The 21,872-nt window shown below is 40.1% G+C and overlaps 1 long non-coding RNA gene across 1 annotated transcript; it reads right to left on the bottom strand.

The window, feature by feature from the left end:
- LOC121858729 lies at window positions 1–17,012 on the bottom strand. The gene is made up of 7 exons (XR_006087498.1): window positions 16,617–17,012; window positions 12,669–12,835; window positions 9,451–9,493; window positions 8,489–8,732; window positions 8,368–8,411; window positions 6,887–6,942; window positions 1–56 (listed from the first exon to the last, which is right to left on the bottom strand). It is a non-coding gene; the product is annotated as an uncharacterized LOC121858729 (long non-coding RNA).
- Between the last annotated feature and the right edge of the window lie 4,860 nt (window positions 17,013–21,872).

Here is a 21,872-nt window from a genome sequence, read left to right as displayed (position 1 = left end):
GCGGAGGAGGGAGGGCCGCCAGGCAGCGGCAGAGGAGGAGGTGTTGCTGGCTGTGGCTGTAGGTAGAGAGAGAGATCACCACGAGGTCAGGTCTTAAATAGCGGGGGTAGGCGTGGCTTAGCAGTTGACCCCCGCTCCGTGGTGTATGGCGGCGCTGGTTGACCTAGACCACGAGGCATACACTGGGGAATTGGTGAGGTCGGCTAGACAGCGACAAACAGCGTTTGTAGGGGAGAATTCCACTACACGACTTTTAGGGAAATGGTACCTAATTTTACTTAGTAGATTGTCATAGAAAAGGGGAAATTTGTATCATACAAAATGGGAAATATCTACTTTCTGGGAAAGTTGGTTATCTACTTTCTCGAAAAGTCCAGTGGATAAGCGTTTTACCTGCCACTCATTGAGGCCCGAGTTCGAGTCCCAGCATTTCTCTCTTTTCCTTTTTCTGTTTTTAGTTTTTTCGTCATGGGACACTATTTTCGCTGTATTATATCCTAAAAGTTAATCAAAAGTGAAATTGGGCCATAAATTTGACGTTTTTGGGTATTTTAGCGTATATTCATATTCGAAGCTTCGAATGCTTCAATGAAGCATCAAAATGATTCAATGAAGCTTCGTGACGTCACTCTCAACCTTCATATATAAAGTCTCGACTAACTCATTTTCGCCCCATTCTTCACCGACCATCACCACTCACCGGCTGCAGCTGACAAGCAGGTAAGCCCGAACTGCCCCTCACCTCTAGTCTCCATTATATACGTGTAATGTTTTTCCCCAACTGTCTACAGTCAAAATGGCCAAGAGAAATGGTTATTCTTTTGGGTAGTATTTAATATACTTAATTATGGCGTAATAAATGCTGATTTAAGTAAAAAACTTGCCAGCCGATTGTTACAGTTCACTTGCCTCCTTGGGTCGTATCCCCAAGTTTCACTGGGCTGTAAGGTGTATGGTAACTACTTTGCAGCTTAAACAAATACATTAATATGGATTAGTATTATATTAAGTGTTTCTCTAACGTCTAACCAGTAATTTCTTAATGTTTTAGGCAAATATACCGCCAAATGAGCCATGACAAACGACCCTAAACTGTAAGCAGGTGGCGGGTAACGTGCGTAAACCATACATCAGTATTTACGTAATAATTAACCAGTAAGTGAGTACAATGACCAGATTGGGTTAGATAACTGTATTATTTTTTAATTTCACATTTTCCCTCTTGCTTCGAAGCCCAACCCACTTTCGGCGGAGCCGGGTGGTCATAACTCAATAATTACGTATTTTCCCAAAAGTTCACCACCACTGTATTCTGCATTAAAAACTGCGCCAGAATGACTCGGTTTAACAAATATATAACGATTTTTTGCGGAATTACGATATAATATATTTTACTGGCAAGTTCTTTGTTTACTCTATAACTACGATTTCTGGGAGTTGAAACAGAATTTATTACGGGTTTTAGCCGGGCGAGGCGAGGTAGGGAGCCGAGCCGGGTGAGGCGAGGTAGGGAGCCGGGCGAGGCGAGGCGAGGTGAGGTAGGGAGCCAGGCGAGGTGAGGTGAGGTAGGGAGCCGAGCGAGGTGAGGTGAGGTAGGGAGCCGAGCGAGGTGAGGTGAGGTAGGGAGCCGAGCGAGGTGAGGTGAGGTAGGGAGCCGAGCGAGGTGAGGTGAGGTAGGGGAGCCGAGCGAGGTGAGTGAGGTGGGGAGCCGAGCGAGGTGAGGTGGGAGGTAGGGAGGAGCAGGTGAGGTAGGGAGCAGAGCGAGGTGAGGGAGGTAGGGAGCAGAGCGAGGTGAGGTGGAGGTAGGGAGCAGAGCGAGGTGAGGTGAGGTGAGGTGAGGTGGAGGTAGGGAGCAGAGCAGGAGCAGAGCGGGTGAGGTGAGGTGAGGTAGGGAGCAGAGCGAGGTGAGGCGGGGGAGGCATGGTGAGGTAGGGAGCCGGGCGAGACGAGGTAGGGAGCCGGGCGAGGCGAGGCGAGGCGAGGCAAGGTAGGGAGCCAGGCGTGGCGTGGTGAGGTGAGGTAAGGTAGGGGGCGAGGTGAGGTGAGGTAGGGAGCCGGCGGAGGGCGAGGTGAGGTGAGGTAGGGAGCCGGCGGAGGGCGAGACGTTTCAGAATACAGTATATATTAAATTCCGTAGCATTAAGGGTTCCTGGCAAATTTTTAAAAGTGGACAAACATGGATTTTACCATCGGAAATGCACTTTGCTCAACACCAACAACAACGTAACGTAATCTAACAACGTTAGTTGTCTACTTGTAAAACAAAAAAAATACCGGGTTCCTAAAATAAATTTTAAGATGTATATAGACACTGTTAAAATGTATTGGTAAATGAGGCAGCAACCAACTAATTAACCTCTGGAAAATGTTAAAATGTTTGGCTTGCCTGAAGATTCATCCCCCAGCTTTTTTCAGCTGAAGATCAATTTAACCTTCGCCAATCTACGTATTACAATGTGATGGTGAATCTTTCAGATCACGGAATGACTACAGATCTAACTACAGTACAAAACCCTGTTATTAGTGTGGTGCAGTAGAGGTCATAAGTGAAGTGTGGTGCAGTATGTGGGAACAACAGACCACGAGTGAGAAGTGAAGCTTCTTAAACTATACAACTGTATTCCTTGAGGTAAATTTTAGCGTTTTGGGTGGGTGTAGCCTGCCATGGTGTCATATAATGTTTTGTAAGGGGGTGTTAGTGGGTGTGGCTTGTTGGTGGTCGTTTAACTGTGTGGGGTTGTGGGTGGGTGTCGCTTCCTGTGGTGTCGTTTAATGTTTTGTGAGGGTGTGGGTGGGTGTGGCTTGTTGTAGTGTCGTATAACGTTTTGAGAGTGTAGGTTGGTTTGGCTTGTTGTGGGGTCATTTAACGTTTTGTGAGGGTGTGGGGTGTTGTATACTGGTAGGGTGGGAGGAACTGTGGTGATGTATGGGATAGGGTTGTGTGCTCCCACATAAGGAATTGTACGCGAGGTGGGCAGGTGGTTGTGGTGGTTTGTCATTCAAACCAAGTGTAACCAAACTGTCGAGGGGTACACATAAGGGGGCATGAGGGAGGCAAGTCTAGTAAGCGGGCTGTAGTAAACCTTGTGTATAGTGCATGAAGCAGTGTAGAGATGTGTAGTACAGAATAGTGTAGCAGTACTGTATTGGTGAGAAGCAATTTGAGTAAACTAATGTGGGGGTAATGATTTACGTAAACAGTTGGGGACAGATTAAGTACATGTGCTCTAGTGGTAGATGGAAGTTGCAAGTTTAATTTTCATTCTACATAAATTACAACTTTAAACATGTTGCAGGTGACAGCTGATATACTTGAAGGCCAATGGAGAAGTGACAGAACCTTGAGCAAGATTTAACACCCAGCATGTTACTTCAGCCTCATCAGTTAAGTTACTTGTACAGTATATCTTGGCTAGAACGGTCATCCCATAAACCACTCAACACTGCTCCTACACTGGGCAGTGGAGGAGATATGTGTGTGCGCGCGCGTGTGTGATGGAGGGCTCTGGAGGACAGTGTGTGGACTGATTGTAGAGACTGGTCTTCTAGTAAAATTAATATTAGTTGTAGTGACATTAAGTATAAATATACAGGACTACATGCCTATTGGTCGAAGAAAATTAGTAGTAGTGTAGTTGTAAATGTAACCAGGAAAGCAAGTTGTTGTGGTTGAGTATCAACTAACTTTACTAACCTACATAACCAGCCTAACATTGGTCTAGTGCTAGATGTATATTGTATGTTTAACCTTCATTCTACATAAATTAAAACTTTAAACATGTTGCAGGTGACAGTTGATATACTTGAAGGCCAATGGAGAAATGACAGAACCTTGAGCAAGATTTAACGCCCAGCATGTAACTTCAGCCTCATCAGTTAAGTTACTTGTACAGTATATCTTGGCTAGTACGGTCATCCCATAAACCACTCAACACTGTGCTCCTACACTGGGCAGAGGAGTGTGTGTGTGTGTGGGGGGCGGCTTGGCTGTGTTAGGGGCCTAATAGGGTCTGTGTGTGGACCTAGTGATCAGTGTGTGTGTGTGTGTGGGGGGTTTGGTGGCCTGTGTCTTGGGCCTGGCAGACATTGTTGGAGGGCTGTGTGTGTTGGAGGGCTCTGGAGGACCGTGTAGGAGGGCTGTGTGTGTTGGAGGGCTGTGTGTGTTGGTGGGTTCTGGAGGACTGTGTGTGGACTGACTGTAGAGATTGATTTTATAGTAGAATTAATATTAGTTGTAGTGACAATAAATATACAGGACTACATGCCTATTGGTTGGAGAAAATTAGTAGTAGTGTAGTTGTAAATGTAAGCAGTAAAGCAAGTTCCTGTGATTGGGTTTCAACTAACTTTGCTAACCTAACCAGCCTAACTTTGATTAAATGCAACTAACCTAGACTGAACCAAATCGGTATTAAGTTACCTATTATACAGTAAATATATGAAATAAACTTATTAAAGAACAAAAATTCAACATATTTCACTAGCCACTCATGTTAACTGATCATGAATTCAGAAATTTAATTTTGAAATTGGATAAAATTGAGACTTTTGTAAATTATTAAAAAGTGATAAACTTGTGTACAGTTGGACACAGTTTAAGTACATGCGGTCTAGTGGTAGATATATATTGTATGTTTAACCTTCATTCTACATAAATTACAACTCTAAATATGTTGCAGGTGACAGTTGATGTACTTGAAGGCCAATGGAGAAGTGACAGAACCTTGAGCAAGATTTAACGCCCAGCATGTAACTTCAGCCTCATCAGTTAAGTTACTTATACAGTATATCTTGGCTAGTACGGTCATCCCATACACCACTCAACACTGTGCTCCTACACTGGGCAGTGGAGGGTGTGTGTGTGTGTGGGGGGGGGGGGGCCTGGCTGACAGTGTGTGTTAGAAGGCTCTGGAGGGCTGTGTGTGTGTTGGAGGGCTCTGGAGGATTGTGTTGGAACGGCTCTTGAGGACTGTGTGTGTGTGTTGGAACGGCTCTGGAGGACTGTGTGTGTGTGTATGTGTGTTTTGGGATTGCTCTGGAGGACTGACTGTAGAGACTGATATTAGAGTAAATATACAGAACTACATACCTATTGGTTATTGGAGAAAATTAGTTGTAGTGTAGTAGTAAATATAGCGAGTAAAGCAAGTTGTTGTGGGTTGGTTTCAGCTAACTTCACTAGCCTAACTATCCTAACTTAGATTAAACATAACTAACCTAGACTGAACCAAATCAATATTAAGCTATCTTTTATACAAAAACCTGTCTTATCTAATGTATTAAAAAACAATAATTCAAATTATATTATGAGCCACTTAAGTTTACTGATTGTCAATACAGAAAGTTAATTTTCAAGTTAGATAAAATTGAGACTTTTGTAAACCATTAAAATTTGATAATTTGTGTACAGTTGTAGTCTGTTTAAGTACAGGTGGTCTAGTGGTAGAAGGATATTGTATATTTAACCTTTTTTCTACATAAATAACAACTCTAAATATATTGCAGGTTACAGATGATGTACTTAAAGGCCAACAGAGAAAGATACAGAACCAACCTTGAGCAAGATGTAACACATGTTAATTCAGCCTCCCCAGTTAAGTATTGTCTTTGATGGCTAAACCTAAAAACCACTGAATGTCATTGAGAAGGAGGAACAGTGGGCAGTGGAGGGGCGCTCGTACGTTGGGCAGTGGCGGGGCGCTCGTACGTTGGGCAGTGGCGGGGCGCTCGTACGTTGGGCAGTGGCGGGGCGCTCGTACGTTGGGCAGTGGCGGTGCGCTCATACAATGGTTAATAGTGAATGTTATAAATTTAGGAGTAAAACGGCATGTACTGTGAAGGAATGTTGTGGATGATGCCTGTGAGAAGACTGCTGCAGCCATAAGACAGCAGGAAGGCTGGAGCTCATGTGTAAGGTGTTATAGGGGGGTGCTAGGGTGTAGGGATATATGTAAGGATGCAAGTATAAAATGCAAGAAATTTTGGGGTAAATGTTGTGTATTGGTAGTTAGTGATGCATTAATGTTAATTAAGAATGATCTAAATTCTAAATCTTATTACAGGTGGTTGGTGTACAAGATCGATGTATCATGTGAAAGCAAGATGGCCAGATGACCTCAGCGACTGTTCTGTCTGTCAACCATCCCACACCTTCATGACTACCACCTTATTAAGCACAAATTTACTTATACAATTAAGAATTGAGAAAATATTTAAAAGTACAGTAAAGTTATATTTAAGAACATATAAGTAAGCCTTGAGTCAAGCCACACAGATTAAAAAAGGTAGATATATTGTGTAATGGTTGGCACTTGTATAGAGAAAGAGAATATAATGTTGGCTCATTATGCAATATATGTTCATAAACATAAACACTGAATAAATTTGACATCTTTTATATTCCGAATTTGTAAAGTAGAATAATAATGATCTTGTAAACTGAACTTGAAACCTGAAGGTGAGGTGTAAAGTATATGGATCCTCTGCTGCCAACATGACAGCCTATGTATACTTGTCACTAATTGACATCTGAGTGCCAGCCTATGTAGAACTGTTAAACTAATGCCCATGTAGTGACCTATTGTGTATGCAAAATGAAAAAGATGACCACATGACTGTACCTACAGATGGCATTGTAATATCTCCTTTCAGTGTAGTTATTACAAGGCGTAAATCATAACAAATGCATTTTTATGGGGGTGTTAGACAATGACACCTCAGACGAAGGATTTTGACAACCTCAGACGACAGGTGTCTGTTCATTTTGAAATTCATCGGCCATGTCCGTAAAGATACGTTTTTGATTCTGTATACATACTATTATTTTGAAAGTAATGTATACATAGTACATGAAAGTATAGTACAGTACAGTAGGGATTTTACTTACGGATTGTTGACAATCTGGACACAGCACACCAATTGTTGAATGAAAGTTCGTTTTGCCTAAAATTTAGAAATTAAATCCTTGTAAAATTATTATTCTTATTATAAATTTATTATTATATACAACACAATGTAAATTTACTTAGTTGTACAAAATGCAAAAGACTTTGAAATCCAATGGTCATGTTTAAAGTTGTAATGTTTTGAAATGAAATAATTTGATATTTGACCTAAAGTACAGTGGGTGTTGGTGGTACAGTGGTAGTTTGTGTATCTCGCAAAACTGTCCTGGGGCCTAAACTCCAGCCTGGGACAGATGTGAGAAGGGTGTTGAACGGTGTAAACCTAGCAAATATCACCCCCACACACGTGCACCTACCTACCCATACACCCACACCCACCCACCTGCCCACTCGCTCCCTCACCAGCCCAAAAAGCTAATAAATTGACAAGTGGTGGAAGTGATGAATTCTAAACAGACTTGGTCAATTGGATAAATTTTGAAATACCCCTATGGTCTGTACTGTACCTGGTCAAAATTATTCACAAAATACAAGACTGCCATTATTAGATCAAACTAAATCTTGTGTATGACCCTAACCTGATGTAAGATAGACTAAATCATTCAAGTCTAGTGTAATAAACTAACCCTAAGTGGAGTCCACTATAAACGTTGAATTGGGAAATACTTGTTAGATATGTGAAACCGTGATGACGCCTCCATCGCTAAATGTATGTGCCGAGAAGAAATGTTAGTTTAGTAGTAATGTGCTAATGAGAAGCGAGGAAAATGTTATCTAGTATGACGTTCCCAACTGTTGCAAGTTCTGATTTTCTCCTACACTAATACTAGATAATGGTCTTAATTGATATCCTATGACTGCCAGAGTGTCTAGAAAACTATTAAATACCTAGACGGCAGGAATAACACAAAGAATAAGGCAATTTGACAAGTTCTTTTTTAATCTTTCTGTATCAAACTTCTGGACTATTATTGCCAACTTACATATAATGTAGTGTACAGGGTATAATAAAGATAAATTATATACAATTCCTTTTATTTTACAAGATTTCCTGTCTACAAAACCTAATATACTGTGCACTACATGGTCAGTCTTGCAATATTAAACATGGTCTCAAAACAAGAAAGTACCATAAATGATTGCCCTGATTAAAGTATGGTCTACCACTGTTTTAGGGTAATGATTTACGAACACACACTCATTTTTCAATACTATGCATCAAAAAAAAAGCTAAAATACTACATTGCTGGTCTTTATAAAATACAAGTTACTGTACCTTGTACAGTATTATAAATTGGTCTGAAAATGAAGAGTTTATGAAGTGGTGATCATTCACCACTGCAGTAGCCCTCCTCCTTTATCCGGGCTGGGGACCGGCATGTTCAGTTGAACAAGGCGGAGTTACTACTATGTATCTACTTCTCACTATGGTGCTGTTACTATTATAAAAATAAGTTTTTACCTTTACCACCTCCAGGAAGCACCTTGTTGTGGGTCCACACAAATCTGCAATACAAAAAGTTTCAGACAATGTTCATAAATACTTTACATATAGACATTACATATTGTCACAAGTACATTACCTGTTTGGTGGGGTTCTTGTCCTGCCAGATGTTCACCTCAGCCAGCCAGCAGTCAGTCGGCCGTTCACCTGAGAGAGCCAGTCGGCCGTCCACCTGAGAGAGCCAGTCGGCCGTCCACCTGAGCGAGCGAGCCAGCCAGTCGGCCGTCCACGCGAGTGAGCCAGCCAGCCTGCCGTCCACCTGAGCGAGCCAGCCTGCCGTCCACGTAAGCCAGCCAGCAGTCCACCCGAGACAGCCACACAATCTAAAAGATTTAAAAAGGCCCTCAGGGTGTGTGAATGAGAGGAAGGGCTTGTGGATGGACAAGAGGGTGTGTGGATGGGAGGGAGGGTGTGTGGATGGGAGGAAGGGTGAGTGGTCAGGAGGAAGGATATGTGGATGGGAGATTGGGTGTGTGGATGGGAGGAAGAGTGTATGGATGGAAGAAAGGGCGTGTGGATGGGAGGACCTCCCATCCACACACACACACTCACTTCCATGCAGACACCTTCCCTCCCACCCATACACCCATTCTCCCACCCACCTAACCCTCCCTCCTACCCACTCAACTCTCTCACCCAGTCACCCCACCCACCCACCCACCCCCTCCCACCTACCCACCCAACCCTCCAACCTACACCTTCCCTCCCACCCACCCATCCCTCCTACCCACCCTTCCCTTCCCACCCACCCCTACCCTCCCTACCATCCCCACTCCTCCTCCTGCCACCCTCCCTTCCCACCCACCCCACTACCCTCCCTCCCACCCCTTCTCCCACCAACCCACCCCTCCCACCCACACCTACCTCCCACCCACCCCCTACCCTCCCACCCACCCCCCTACCCTCCCTCCCACCCCACTACCCTCCTCCCACCCACCCCACCCCCCCCTCCCACCCACGCCTACCCTCCTCCCACCCCACTACCCCCTCCTCCCACCCCACTACCCTCCCAACCACCCACACCCACTTCCCCTCACTCACCTCCAGGCAACACCTCGTTGTGGGTCCAGTCAGCCACACAAATCTGCAATACAAAAAATTTTAGACAATGTTCAAAAATACCTTACGTATACAGTAGACATTACATAATGTCACAAGTACTTTACCTATTTGGTAGGGTTTTGTCTTGCCAGACATTCGCCTCAGCCAGCCAGCCGTTCACCAAAGCCAGCCAGCCAGCCTTCCACCTTGAATATGATGATTTAACCCCTTGAGCATGATGATTTAAACTCTTGAGTATGATGATTTAACTCCTTCAGTAAATAAATGTCTTATCTCAAGAGGCTATCTTCAACTATTATGGCTTGGTGACTGACTCTTTCCTTACGGGACATTTATACACTGATAACAACAGTGACTTGTGTTATGAACCTCATTATATAATTACAGAACCACGGTTTTGTGTTGAAAATGTGATTTATTATTGAAACGAAGTAGTAATCTGAGAACGTGTCACATGTAACTAATTCCTCAGTCATAAACAAGAATCTAAATTTCATAGTACAGTACCTACGGTATGTACATGTTAATGGAGACCCTAGTATGAAAAGTTTAAGTCTCCTTATGAATTTTGATGATCTAGTTTACTGTATTTGCGAACTGTTAAGACGATGTCACATGTATGTACACTACTGTGTTAGTGCTTTTGCATATTATTCCGCATGATATGAATCTTTGGGAGGGGTTAGGCTATGTACTGCGCACATCATTGTCATCCTTAATATCGCTTTAATTCATATTATGCTACATAACATTCGAATCCACCGAGCTTATAGAAAACGAGATACTTTGGTAAAGGATAACTCACCTACTGTATATTGTTTTATACGAATTGTACCAAGGTACAGTCATATAATATAAAGTGTATGTACTTATAGCATTAAGGAGAACTCAAGGTATCTATAGGATGATTGGGAAGGTCCAACTGATACGGACTAGTGTACTATAAGGGATAAGCGTAGATCGTGTTTTGAAGGTCATACTATTTACGTCTGTGTACGATTAGTGAACATAGCTACTGCAGGTATTAGATGAAAATACATGAGAACAATGATCTGGAAAAAGGATAAATGTATCAGACCTATGTGCAGTGTTGGAAGTGATCCAGAAACGATGATTCAAAGAGAGTATCTTGTATACCCACGCCATGAAAATACGACGCTTGGCTTTGTTCGGGTTGACGCCTAGGCCGCCTTGGGCTAAGATGCCACGTTGTTGTTATAACCCAATGAATTTCCCCAGGAACTAGCAAACCAGACCCTTACTTTAGTATGTAATTTAGGATTAAGATATAAAATTATAAGGCATAAGGTCATAATAGATAGGAAAGTGTTTATGTGAGAACCAGAATAATATCAAAGTGAAAATTAAAGATTGGAAACTGTAGGCCTAGTTCAGTGAGAGACGCGAGGTACCGCCCTCAGTGATGCCCGCTCTCTCACCAAAACTGGTCAGTGAACTCCATCATACTCTATTCAGCCCTAAAAAGGCTTGTCTAGCAGTTTTTTACATCTTAAAACCTTGCCTGATGTTATAAAGTGAAGTAATAGTTGCAATAATGCTTGCTGATAAAAGCCCATCAGGCCTTACTCAGTGATGCCCGCTCTCTCACCAGAACAGGTACTCATGCATCCAGAGCGTCGGCCAAGCTACCACCAACCACCGATGTGAGGAACTCACCGGGTGTGGTGTGTCTGCTTATGGACATTATGCACCTCCACTGTGAATCTGTGGATACCCCCTATAAATCACCACCTAGGATACGAGAACATAATTGTGTGTTTGAGAAGCTTCGCGGTCGCCAAGTGGTCGTGGAGCAACCTAAGAATACCAGGCGTGGAACCAGTACTGGTATGATTACCTGGGAAATATCCCATCTACTCAGCAAGAGTAGTGTGTGAACGAGGTACCTGGTATGTGTACCTAAGAATACCAAGGAGTTCCATACTTGTCGGTGTGGAGTGAAAGGAGATGTGGTGCTATACTCTAACATGTTGAGCAGTCATTGGTTGTTATAAAGAATGAAGATGATCATAGTAATTATTTGATGAAAGATGTATATTGATATGAAGTGTAATGAACATAATAGTGGTTCTTCTGATGAAGGCCAACTCTTTTTGTATTGTGACAGGATGCAGTATGTTTTTATAAGGAATAAATTATTTCAGTCATGATTGATGTTTCACCCTTCTTCCCACTCTCGATTTGGTCAATGAAAAACCCAACCCAATGCCTCGCTTGCTCTGCCCGCTACCTAACGAGTTACTGTCCAGAGGGTATAGTGGCAGTGGCCTTAAAATAGAGAGTAGAGTTAATTTATCCCCTTAGAATTAGTGACCCCAGAATCGGGCAGTATAAGTGATTGCACACATATCTCTCACCCACTGTGAGTCCTGACCTCGGACATATGTGGGAAGGATGGTATTCAGTGTGACACTACCAAACATGGCAGGCTTTCTCCAGTACTAACACTGGACAATGTCATGACAGAGTACAGTACTAACAAAGAACAGACCAACTGCTTGAATGACTAGTAAAGTGATATCTTCCTTAGCCGGAACAATTGGTGCAGAACACTTTCAGGAATGAGAGATTCCTGGGTAACGAGATGACTCTCAAAGCCGGAAAAACAAATTCCTCATCCCTGGAATTTTCCAAGTAACGTAAAAATATTATTGAGAGTTCAAGAAATTGTGCATTACATCATCTCTCAAACCCAGAAAAAAATTCCCCTTTCCCTGAATTTTCTGGGTACCCGGAAAATTTTCTTTGAATTTTCCAGAAAATGTGCCCCTTGAAAAATGGTTCTGGAAAATTCTGGCGTTGGTAACGATTTTCCAAAGGAAAATTTAATTCCGGCTATCGGAGAGTTCCGGGTTTGAGGGATTCCGGCTAACTGAGATATTACTGCACGCTGATAAGTGCTGAAATTATAACTTAAATTACTTAAAATTAAACTCTAGGATTCTTATATAGTATTAAATATACTATATAATTAAACATAACATAAGCTAAACACTTCATTTTTATGATCTAATATCCAGGAAGAGCAATACCATAAAATAACACATCTATCAAAGCAGTTAGAATATATCCTTAAGTATGTACTGTACTGTACTGTACTCAATTTTCATTCATTACTTTTTCATTTCTTTTTGGCAAGAACAATTTGTTTTAGGAAGGTACTATACTGTACTTACATTTTAAATTCAAGGCCAGTACCACTGTAGCGTGCAAGAAGGTTCTTGTTGGGTCTCCCAGCACCACATTCTCTTCAGGACGCTGAGCGGTGATTGTGACAGCAGTACAAGGGTCACAGCTGCTCTCTGTTGTCTGCTGTTGTCTGGTGATTCACATGAAGTTGATACTGTGAAGAAAGTGAAAATCAAAACATCACAGTATTTGATAATTGATAAAGTCATCATCATGGGTCTCTTCCCTAATGATAGCTGTGGTATCAAGCAGTTCTTGAAAACAGACAAAATATACCAACCCAACCAAAACTACTGAACCTAATTTACAACTATTTAGTCAAGTGTTGGTTGGTTAAATTTCCACAGATCTTTTAAAGTGCAGAGCTAATAAGACCCTCAAAGGTAAAAATATATATCAAACTGCAAAACTACTCTCCGTCAAGACTCTCAGGGTAAAAATATATATCACACAGCAAAACTGCTCTCCATCAAGACTCTCAAAGTATAATATATATCACACAGCAAAACTACTCTCAAAATTAACTTATCCGGTAAATAAAGGGTGTTGGTGAGCTCACAGACGATGGCATTTCACTTCGACTGTCACGACAAAAGACGCGATAATTGCAAATAACTGTATAAATGTAAATATTTCTTTATGCAAAGTATTATGCAAAGTATTATATATTATTATGTTGGTTAAGTCTTAAATTCCTGGTAATATGGACGATTTAACAAAGTAAGTGCTTTTAAATGTACCATCTGAATGACTAGTAAGAAAGCAGCTAACGAGCCAATGAGTGGCGAAGAAGATAAAAGTAAAGTAAAGAGCAGGTCGGTTGTTGCACTGAAACAAAGAGCAGATGACAACATGCACCGAAAAAAAAATATTTGTGGCATATTTACAACAAATAATTAATTTCTTCACGTACAAAGCATGTACAGACATCATTTTTGTGTTAAATGATCAGTGATCACTGTTTTACCCTGCAATTTCCCTCACCCGTCATGCCCTACACACTACAGGTGATTTATTATTGTAGAGAAAAACTAAAAAATATAAACAATAAACTTATAATTAAAATAAAAAGGGTGCTACTGTAGCATGCAGGTTACAAGATGTTTAGGTTAGGTTAGGTCGGGTTGGGTTAGGTTGGGATGGGTTAGGTTGAGTCGGGAGGGGTCAGGTTGGGTCGGGATGGGTTAGGTTGGGTCGGGAGGGGTCAGGTTATGTGGGGTTGGGTAAGATTAGACTAGAGATATCCTTGTAGACAGCACACTATAGTAACACCATAAAAACTTCTTGTATGGTTTTATTACTTACTATCATCCAAAGATCTTCTATGGAAAAAATAAAAGAACATAACCGAACAACTCTTTCTGGTGTTACCCGCCTGCTGCAGTATTACCAGAAATTTAAACGACAATGTACAGGTTTGAAAGTTAGGTTAGGTCAGGTTTTAATAGGTTCTGTGCATTCTCACTTCCATTTTCGTGTTCGGTATCATATAAATATTATCTCCAGAAATTTTAGTTCAATTCCATAGATTATGTCTTGTATAAACCTTCACTCAGATCACTATTAATGGTAAAAATTCGCTTTGTCCCAATTTTCCCAACTGGTATAAGATATTTTTCTGGTGTATATAGGTTAGGTTAGGGTAGTAAGTACATGGTAGTAGGTTAGCCTATTTTGGCATGATAAATAATTTCGCTGGTGAATTTTGATGTTTTTTTAGTTGATTCTGAACATCTTTTCTTGTGGAAATGACTTTTTTTTTCTTCAAATTTTTATGAGGAATCAAAACCCCCCAAAAGGCTCATTTCCACAAGAAACAACATTCAGAATCGACTAAAAAGCATCAAAATTAACCAAATATTATTTATCATGCCAAAATAAACTAACCTCCTATTACCATGTACCTACTACCCAAACCAAACCTAACCTAACCTGACAAAACTATGCATTTACCCAGGAAATGCCATTGAAGAAAATCGATTCCTTATAAAAAAAATAAAGTAAAGGAGTAGAAAAGGGTGATCACCAGAAGTTGTTTGTTGCTTTTCTTGATTTTTGCTATACTTATTGTTTTGATGATTTTATGTATATTAAAATAAACGACAACTTTCTATTATAATTTTAAGTATTTTTTAGGAAATTTTTATTTATTCTACCTAGCTTCACAATTTTCCTTCCGGTGCCATTTTTGTTGTTTATCTCGCTGAATCCCTTTTCAAGAGACGTTTCCTAAATGATGGTGAACGTTTCCAAGTATTCCTCCTTGCCATTGCTGATGTATATCAACCCCAATATCAAGGTAAGTTGCTTAACACATAAATTAAGATGCTAATGCATAGAACCTGACCTAACAAACCCACAGGTTGGGTATGTTAGGTCAGGTTCTATTAGGTGCCATGCATTGTCATTTCCATTTTTGTGCTTAATATATTAGTGTGTAGAAAAAATTTCAGCCAATTCGGACAATTCCCTCTGGTGGTCACCCTCTCCTACACCTTTACCAAAATATAATCCTATTGATAATGATAAAAGATTTGGGTATTAATATAGGACTAACCCACGAGCGAAGTTGATTGAAAATTATTACTAGAACGCCAGATTTTTATTGTTATATTATAGTGGACACTTGTTTGTGGAAATATATTAAAATATGGATATTTTTAAAACAAATGCTACTTGACATTTGTGGGTATAAAGCACAAACCAAACAAACCTACCTAACTTCCCCGGTATATTAAATAGAAAGAACTTACTGTGATATGATGAAATTTGAGGCATTTTCTTGACGCGAGATGATACGGCCACAGCGGCGCTATGCAGCACTGGCAGGTTAGTCCTATATATTAACCAAAATCTAAAATACCTATTAGGATAAAAACGAATAGGTTAATATACAGTATAGGACTAACCTGCCAGGGCTGCATAGCGCCGCTGTGGCCGTATCATCTCGCGTCAAGAAAATGCCTCAAATTTCATCATATCACAGTAAGTTCTTTTTATTTAATATACCGGGGAAGTTAGGTAAGGTTAAGTAGGTTTGTTTGGTTTGGTCTGTTCTTCATAGCCACAAATGTTAAGTAGCATATATTTTAAAAATATTAATTTTTTAACATTTACACAAACTACAAGTGTCCACTATAATATAACAATGAAAATCCGGCGTTTTTATAATTGTTTTCAAAAAATTTCGCTCGCAGATTCGCCCAATATAATTACCGGTAACTACCAACAAATGTTTACCCGGGTCCGACTAATTACCCAAATGTACCCAAATATAGCCGGAATGAAGTCAAATAATGGTCCTAGATGAATAAATCAGACTGCCAATCACTTCTCGACTAGTATTTGGTGTCAGAAAGTCACACAAAATTGGTAAACTTAATTTCGACTAGTATTTGGTGTCAGAAAGTCACAAAAAATTGGTAAACTTAATTTAAACATAGATCAAGTGCATGTACCTAATCTAACCTAACCTAACCTAACCCAACTCAGATTAAATTAAGTTTACCAATTTTTTTTTACTTTATGACACCAAATAATAATCGAGAAGTGATTCACAGCCCGAATTACGCTTGTACGACCATCATTTGACTTCATTCCGGCTATATTTGGCTACATTTGGGTAATTAGTCGGACCGGGTTTACCCTATTAATTTTGTCAATTCACCAAATCGTCGACGGCAACGAATTATTACTTATTACAAACACCAATATAAACTACACTAATACCAAGGCAGCATAATAAATAAAATGGCGGAGTTTAACTTTGCAATTACCTTTTCATAAAATATCTTCACCTAAATATCCACTTCATGAGGGAATAAAACTCTCAGTAACTACTTGTTGGGTTGACAAACTACCATGGCGGTGTTTAACCAACTCTAACATCACATGTAACTTAATTATGAGAATAAAAATACCAACAATTTACTCACCATACAGTACAGGAGCGACATAAGCTTGTGTTTAAGTAACTTAATATAAAAATACTAAAAATTTAACCACCACGTAACAGCCAGTCACGACGGGTCCTTCCCTCACGGCTCACTCAGGCAAATGGCTTAATAGTGACGTCACAATGGAATGTTATACCAAGGAAGGAATATAGAGAGAAACTTGTACTTCTTTAAATTAACGATCAACCCCTGACTGCTCCGCCATCTCTTGATTTAATTTTACCATACAAAAATTTAAGGTCATCCTAGAAAACGTGTTGTTGTTTAGAGAACGCGTTTGTCTTTAGCATAGACTCCTGTCATAAGCCATGTACATTTTTATTCTTTGCAGCCTTTGCATAAATATACATGATTGTTTGCTAATACATTTATATTCATTTATTCACTAACAATGATGTTCCTTAATAAAAGAAGAGGCAATACCATGTTGTACAGTTCATGAAATAATATAAATAAGAGACTTAGGTGGTAGATAAATATAAGTTAAGAAAACATCAAAAGCAAGAAGGCAAATCTTCATAATATCCACAAAAAGTAGAAAGCCGTAATAAAAAGACTAAGCTTCAGCTTTCAGTCTTAAAAATACTGTATATATAATTCAGGGTGGATAATGCCGAAATACATTATATGTTTCAATGTTCTGATAAGAATCACACACACACACACACTATAATTTCTTTAAATTTAAGACAGCATACAGTTTGCTAACACTTCCTTCTACGATTATGGAGATAAACTTTAAACTTTGTGATAGTTGAAAACTGCAATCAAGCCGAGTGGGAAAGTTAAGTGAAACCAGAGAAAAAAAAGGGAGAAATACATATTCTATTTGGTTTGTGTTGTAAATAGAGGGAGATACTGTATATCCATCCCATTTAGAATGTTGCGAAAGAATCATTTGCAGTACAGCCCCAAGCAATAATACATTAGCATCCCAGCTTGAAAAACAATATAATCTAAACCTACAACCCAGAATGCAGCCACTGTACCACGTAGGTATAAGTGCAGGCAACTGTACATCACTGATAAAATAAATTAAATTCCTACCAGGATGTGGTACACTTTTCGTATTTTGGTTCAGCTGTACTGTACTAATCAATCCTACTGTACTTTTCTCAATGGTGTCCCGTAATGTATTCTTTTCCTTCATCTTTTCTAAGTACTGCATGTGGATAAACCTTAAGAGAACAGAACAATCTTCACTGAAACAAGACATAAACAATGCAGAATGTATACTGTAGTGGACGTCTCCCCTACAAACTGCGTAGCAGCCCACCACCTGCTATCACATTCCAACGTGCCGTTGCCTAGCAACGAAACTATTCACCGGCGACTTCTCGGGTTTTCCCAACATGACTCATAGCGGCTGCTGGGTATATAAGCTCTGTCTCTCCAGTGAGATTCATTCTGACCATTCTTCTTGAACAAGCAACACCTCCTCCGCCGCTGCCTGGCTGCCCCTAGCATCTCCTCGCCTGCCTGGCGGTCCTCGCTCCCACCAGCGAGCATGGCGACCCACCAGCTGTCCTCTGAGCTTCCTCACCAACCAACTCTCATTCTGGCCCATCTTCCTGAACACGCAACACCTCCTCCAGCAAGCTCCTAGCTATCCAGCATTTATTCAACCAGGAGGCCAGCAACAGGCAACATCTTCTCTAACGAAGCTCCTGCACATCTACCTCCTTCAACACGCTACTCACCGAACGTCTTCTACTGAGCAGCTCCCCACCACACGGCATCTCCAGCACCAGACTGTCTTCATATAACTTATATATTATACAAGAAAACCACATTAGAGTTTCCTTCCATCCTGAGTGCTAGACAACATTAATATCATCGATAATCCTACAATACAATGTACCATTTATATTTCTACTGACGAGGATAATTTGGTGCACAAACGTCAAGGTTCTATGAATGCCTAGGAAGGATCTCATCTACCTTACCAGAATAATGTGAAACGGGTACCTGTTGTGTGTACCTTGGTGCTAAGAATGAGCTGCAGTACCTGTATGTATTGTATGAATTATTGAATGTTCCTTATTGTGAATCATCACTACATCAACTGAATCATCATTACTTCAACTGAATCATCACTACACCAACTGAATCATCAATAATTCAACTGAATCATCACTACTTCAACTGAATCATCACTACATTAAGTGAATCATCACTACACCACCTGAATCATCACTACACCACCTGAATCATCACTAATTCAACTGAATCATCATTATTCAATTGAATCATCACTACTTCGACTGAATCATCATTACACTAATTGAATCATCACTACACCAACTGAATCAATACTACACCAACTGAATCATCATTACTTCAACTGAATCATCACTACATGAACTGAATCATCACTACACCAACTGAATCATCAATAATTCAACTGAATCATCATTATTCAATTGAATCATCATTTCTTCAACTGAATCATCACTACTTCAATCGAATCATTACTTTAATTGAATCATCACTACACAAAATGAATCATCATTACTTCAACTGAATCATCACTACATTAACTGAATCATCTCTAATTCAACTGAATCATCATTACACCAACTGAATCATCTCTAATTCAACTGAATCATCATTATTCAATTGAATCATCACTACTTCAACTGAATCATCACTACTTCGACTGAATCATCATTGCTTCAATTGAATCATCATTACATTAATTGAATCACCACTACACCAACTGAATCATCATTACTTCAACTGAATCATCACTACTTCAACTGAATCGTCACTACATTAACTGAATCATCACTACTTCAATAGAATCACTACTTCAATTGAATCATCACTACTTCAATTGAATCATCACTACTTCAATTGAATCATTACTACTTCAATTGAATCATCACTACTTCAACTGAATCATCACTACTTCAGTTGAATCATCAGTGCTTCAACTGAATCATCACTACTTCAATTGAATCATCACTACTACAACTGAATCATCACTACACCAACTGAATCATCACTACTTCAACTGAATCATTACTATTTCAACTGAATCATCATTACTTCAACTAAATCATCACTTCTTCAACTGAATCATAACTACTTCAATTGAATCATCACTACTCACTACTTCAACTGAATCATCACTACACTAACTGAATCATCACTACTTCAATTGAATCATCACTACTACAACTGAATCATCACTACTTGTATACTAACTGAATCATCACTACTTCAACTGAATCTTCACTGCTTCAACTGAATCATCACTACTACCTGTACCATATAATCACTACCTGTATAGGTACTTCAAATGTATCATCACTAGAACTGAATCATCGTCATAACAAATGAATCACCACTACAAATAAAATTCTATTATTAATGAGTCATCACTATAATGAATCACCATAATTAGTCATCACTATAACAAATACATCACCACTATTAACAAATGACTCATCACAAAAGCAGGCTGAGGTGTAGGTGGGCCTCTTACTATATTAAGTTGAACCCTAATTTTGATAGTTGACTTAAGTAATTTAGTATGTGTACGTATTCAAAAATGATTTCAACAATGAAACTAAAAGTTGAGTGCATTGCTGCCCGAGTGTACGGCTAAAAGGAACAATGGTGGAAATCGTGGCGAAATGATCCATCAACTGCAAACTTCTCTTTCGAAAGTTTGAAGTCACAAGTTGCTCGCATCCAGCAGCGGCACAAGAAACGGCAAGAATCCAAAAGTCGGCAGGAGCAGAGTCCTCCCACCCTTGTCTCCTCTGTAGATGTGGAGAGTCCTATTGCTTATGAAATGCCGTTCTGTGGCCCTGCCGTGTCCCTCGAAAATTACAGTGGGGATGTGTGTCCTAGGTCCACCTAGGGTCATGAATCATGTGACCAAAACCTTGATTCCAAGAAAATGAAAGGAAATCTTGAGCGCATTGCTGCCCGGGTGTATGGCAAGAAGGAACAAAGGTGGAGAACATGGCGAAATGATCCCTCAACTACAAACTTCTCTTTCAAAAGTTTGAAGTTTCGAGTCGATCGCATCCAGCGGTGGCACAAGAAACGGCAAGAGTCCAAAAGCTAGCAGGAGCAGAGTCCCCCCACTCTTGTCTCCTCTGTAGGTGTGACGAGACTTATTGCTTCGAAAATGCCATTTCGTGGCCCTGCTGTGTCCCTCACAGACTACAATGATTACTACATTGCAGATTTGTGCCCCAAATAATACCAAAGTAGTAAATCGCCTGTTCCAAACCTGGTTAAGGGATTCTTTGGATACGTAGCCAAGAGTGTGTTCAAAATAATCTGAAAACAGTGAAAATTGGACCCCCTAGACTTTCAGGGTAGGAAAGAAAAGGACTACACTCCCATGGCCTACGTGTACCATAGACTGTACAGAAGTACGTACCTACTTTTTAATGCTGAACTGCATACCAGCATAATTTATAAACATGCTTATCCAGTTGTAAAAATTAAAAAAAAATATACTGAATTAATAATAATAATAATAATAATAATAATAATATTATTATTATTAATATTATTATTATCATTATTACTATTGATTTACATTACAGTACGTAATATGAATGAATGGATGGCAATATAATGTGTGTGTGTGTGATGCGATAAGGCCAGGGAGTGGGGGGATTTGGGCCTGGGAATGGTTGGGACTGGGCCAAAGATTCAGGGGATCGGGCTGGGGAGTGAGGGAACTGGGCAGACGGGTTGGTAGGTGCCTACTAATACCTCATGGTCACACTGTTCAGTGAAAGGTTATGGGAGAAACCGGGCTGGAGTATCTTGAGACAGATAATGGACATACACATCATCTGGCAACCCCTTCAGTTAACTGCTCTGGGCAAGACATGTATACAGAGCTCCAATGACAGAATACTGCAGGCTGACTAGTTCAGGAACCCAACAGAAGAAATGTATAATCAATCTATTGGGAATGTTTCAATTCAATATACTACTGTACAAAGTAAGTGCATCTACTTTGGAAAAACTACATCAATTCGTAGTAGTTTGAGAGCAAGAGAAGTATTGTACCAAACTTTGTTTATCGCCTTTAACTTCAGGGGTGATTTTTTTTTTTACCCCAAACTGTGCTTTCGTACGGTAATAAACACCCTAAAATGATTCAAGAAACACTTCAAAAGCATTTTCTTCTATTTCCAATAACCTAGAACCAGGTAAAGTTAGCAACAGTCCACACAGACAACATTAAGAGAAAGAAAA

This window comes from Homarus americanus, unplaced genomic scaffold (assembly GCF_018991925.1).
Source record: "Homarus americanus isolate GMGI-L3 unplaced genomic scaffold, GMGI_Hamer_2.0 scaffold74, whole genome shotgun sequence".
NCBI classification, from domain to species: domain Eukaryota; kingdom Metazoa; phylum Arthropoda; class Malacostraca; order Decapoda; family Nephropidae; genus Homarus; species Homarus americanus.
Note: the sequence above shows the minus strand (reverse complement) of the source record. Positions and strands in the feature narration are given on the sequence as shown.